This window comes from Girardinichthys multiradiatus, chromosome 15, assembly GCF_021462225.1.
Source record: "Girardinichthys multiradiatus isolate DD_20200921_A chromosome 15, DD_fGirMul_XY1, whole genome shotgun sequence".
Lineage (NCBI taxonomy): Eukaryota > Metazoa > Chordata > Actinopteri > Cyprinodontiformes > Goodeidae > Girardinichthys > Girardinichthys multiradiatus.
The window spans coordinates 24206633-24211108 of NC_061808.1; positions in this window are offsets into that span (position 1 = coordinate 24206633).

Here is a 4476-nt window from a genome sequence, read left to right on the forward strand (position 1 = left end):
CTGATATGCTAATGTGTGCTGGTTGCTAACTACCATGTTTTCTCTTTCTAGCATGCTAACAGAAGTGCATGAGCTAAAATTAGCTAAAATGTTTGTGTTAGCTAAAGCTAACATTAGAACTCCATCAGAACCTGCTGACAAATCTCTGGCTTTTCTAATTTCTAATTTTAATTTCAAAGGTCCAATATTATCTTCTGGCCTAAAATTGAAATATTACAGTAATTTTAATCTAGGTTTTGAGTTTCAATCCATCACACAAATAATCTATCAAAACAACAAAAAATCTTGCCAGGGGTTGCATGAGGGCTAAAAAATAACAGATCTGTCCAGTCTAATTGATCTTGCTGGTGTCCCTGATTGCTGCACATAAAGTTGATGAAGAATGAAAAAGTTGGAAACGAAGGGTTAAGGCAGGGAGGTTGGATCACCTCTGGAGGCTTGATCACACCTTTGACCTCTCTTCTATTCATAAATTTAGTCTTTTTAGTAAAATATGAATTGTTATATTCATTCATGTGCTGGGGAGGTTGCCTACAGGTGGCCTTGCTGGTAAGCTTTGGATCATTGTCCATAGGCCAGCTGCATAAAGGGGAGTTTTCCTTTCTGCTGTCTCTACATGCATGCTCAGTATGATAGATTGCAGCAAATTCTATGACTCAATGCAAGCAACTTTTGCACCAGGTAATATAACTTCCGCCAATATTCATGTTGCTCTCACACTTCTCACAAATCCATATTCACATTAATCTGCCATGTACTGCATAATATTCATTCAGATCCTTTCGCAGAAACAAAGTTTACTTAAGAGTTAAAAAGTAAAAAAAAGTTATAGTCCTCAGCTAAATGTGGAGTTCAAGCTCAAAGGCAAATGTTGTAAGATGGAAAGCAGCTCAAGTCTAGACTTTTTTGTGTTTATTTATACAGTCATATTCAATACATTAGAATATTATTGAAAAGTTAATTTATTTCAGTATGTCAGATCATTAAGTGAAAAAAACATATAGATCAATTACTCACAGACTGATGCTTACGAGCCTTTATTTCCGTTAATTATGATGATATTCCACTTACAGCTAATGAAAACACGACAATTAAGATTAGAATATTACTTTAGACCAAAAACAAAAAAACATTTTAATACAAAAATGTGGGTGTAATTAATAATGCTTATCTTCAAAAAGTACTTTCAATCTGACAAACGAGTCTCATCGGATTTACTGTATGGCTGGTAAAAATATTTACGGCACCCTATTAAATGTTAATTCTTTTAAAATAAATATTTATATAAAGATGTGTAATCTTTTTTTTAGATTTTTGGAAAAGAAAGTGATTTAATTAAAGATAAACCCTGAGAATTTACTTTTTTTTTTCTCAGTAAACAAAATATATCAACAAAGATGTGTATTTTTGCTGTGGTAAAACTTAGGACACCCTATCCTCTAATTTGCAGTCTTAAGCCATTTGGCTGAAATGATCTCTGTGAAGGGCTTTTTCTAGCTGTTTTTAGTTCTAAGGAAATATGCCACACTCCTCACTTTCAGCTGTGACATTGAGGGCAAAACATATATTTATGACGCATGATTGCCTATGTATTCCTTAGTTTTTACTTGTATTGCCGGTCACTTTTTGTGCTGCAGTTAGTTTTATCTTCTATTGCTCTTTTTCTCCTGACATGTATTCTTTTGTCAACCTGAACATCATGTTGGACTGATATGTGTTTTTCCTCCATAGTGAAATAATAAAATTATATTCTTTGTTTTCTGGATTTGTTCTATGTATTTGTTTCCATATAATTTGCATTATTTATTTTTACAATTTTAAATATTAATGTTATTTTCACTTAGCTTCTACTCCCCTTCTTCCTTTCTCTCCCAAATACACAGACTCAGATGTGAAAATTGTAACGGTCTGAACTGATGTGCAATCCAGATACGTCAGAGAAAAACATCTCACACACACATACAGTAGATCCATAATAAATAAGCTCAACTTTTCCATTTGAAGAAAAGGAATGAGATGGTAAATTAATCATGAAGGGGAGTCACACAGCTAAAATATGGGAAAAAGTGAGAAAACCACAAATTCTCATTGATGAGCAATGACTAAACTGAAGAAAAGGATGAGCTATGAATGTGCTGAATTGAACAGGCTGTGCTTAAACATCTTGTGCCTCACACCACACTTCTCAGTTTATGTGTTGTGAAAACAGACCTCATAAATACAGCAATAAAACCCTGCTTCAAAAGCAGCAGGCATACATACAATATTCATAGCAGAAACAAATGTCTTGCATTCACATGCTGTTATATCATTGTCTATTTTTTCCCATGTGGTATTCAGCAAATTCAACTTTTTGGCAATTAAACATCTGTGCATGGTTTGCATTTATTCCATGTGAAAATACATTATCCGCATATTTAGAGTGCTTTTGCAAGGACTAGCTGAGCTTTGAGGTATGATAAGACAAACTCAAAGGCTTTAGAGATCACTCGTTTGTGTTTCTTTTCTATTCAGTCTCTCAGATGCCTCTACAGGAAGAAAACATGGAGTGTAGCAGAAATCCACAATAGATGTTCCTGTTTTAACCTGCCCTTTACACAAATGTAACTTTTCATAAAATATTTTTTTTCTGAGTTGAAATTGCTTACAATTCTGCCACCTACTGAAACACTGCAGGTGTTTCGGCAGGTGCACCAGGCTGGAGCTGCAGTTTGTTGTATTCAGTAAACTGGAAGCTCCATCTTCACTATTCATATATTTTTGACTCTGTGTATGCCTTCATCTTTTGCTGCTTCTGCTGCACTACTAGAATGGTATTTGTATATTCTCACTCTACTATAATATCCCATTATTTTTCCTCTCATTGGCACTGCCCAATTTTAATTTCAAGGTAATTTATCAGGTTACAACCACAAATTTGAATGTGTTTTGTTGGGATGCTATGTCATTGAACAACAAAATGTAAAATGAAAGGAAAAAGGTGGAAGAAAAGGCATTCATTGTTCTACCCCTATTTTTAGCAAAGATATTTTTTTCAGCATCTGTCTGTTTTTCTTGTTTTGTAACAGATTTCAGATAGACCTTCCTTTCAATTTGATTGAACATGATCAGTTTTGCAAAAAAACTCAATCCCAAGCAGTAGAAAATAACTGACTGACTGACTGACATAAACATGCTACTAAGGATTTAAATACAGCTATAAACTGTGGTTCCTGCCGCATGGTTAGTGATACTGTCAGCCTTTCGGCACCCATCTTGGCCAGTTTCAATTTCAAAATTTTTATCAGTTATGGTGGAACATGTTTTGTACTCTTCTCCTCACTGATACCTTTATACGATGAGATATTTTTGGTCATTTGATCCTTTTTATCTGCAAACTATAGCTTTCACTAAAGGATGCAAAAAAACACGTTTCAAAACCTAATAAAATAATAATTGTGGACAATGTCCAGAAGACAGTCATTGACAGGGTAAGCCAGAAAAAGGTCATTGCTAAAGACGGCTAAAGCTGGTTGTTCATCGAGTGATGTATCCAAGCATATTCATAGTAAATTGAGTGGAAGGAAAAAGTGGGGTAGGGAAAGGTGCACCAGGCACAGGGATAATTACAGCCTTGAAAGGATTGCCAAGCAAAATCTATTCAAAAATATGGGGGTTACAATCAAAGTCAGCTGATTACACAGTCAGTTGCCAAAACGTAATAGACGAAAGCTAAGCCATCAGCATTGAGTTGTTGACTTTGCAGCAATCCCTTATCCTGCACAAACATCTGGAGATAGTGGAAGAGAAAAACTCCCTTGTAACAAGAAAAAATCTAAGCAAAACCAGAGCACATGGAGCTTCCATGCGGCCCTCCAAAGAAATGCAATCCCACACCATTACTGACCCACTGCCAAACCGGTCATGCTGAAGGATGTTGCAGGCAGCAGATCTCTCTCCACGGTGTCTCCAGACTCTGTCACGTCTGTCACATGTGCTCAGTGTGAACCTGCTTTCATCTGTGAAGAGCACAGGGCGCCAGTGGCGAATTTGCCAGTCCTGGTGTTCTCTGGCAAATGCCAAGCGTCCTGCTCGGTGTTGGGCTGTGAGCACAACCCCTATTTGTGGACGTCAGGCCCTCAGACCATCCTCATGGAGTCGGTTTCTAACCGTTTGTGCAGACACATGCACATTTGTGGCCTGCAGGAGGTCATTTTGCAAGGCTCTGGCAGTGCTCCTCCTGTTCCTCCTTGAACAAAGGCGGAGGTAGCAGTCCTGGTGCTGGGTTGTTGCCCTCCTACGGCCTCCTCCATGTCTCCTGGTGTACTGGCCTGTCTCCTGGTAGTGCCTCCAGGCTCTGGACACTACGCTGACAGACACAGCAAACTTTCTTGCCACAGCTGGCATTGATGTGCCATTCTGGATGAGTTGCACTACCTGAGCCACTTGTGTGGGTTGTAGAGTCCGTCTCATTCTACCACGAGTGTGAAAGCACCA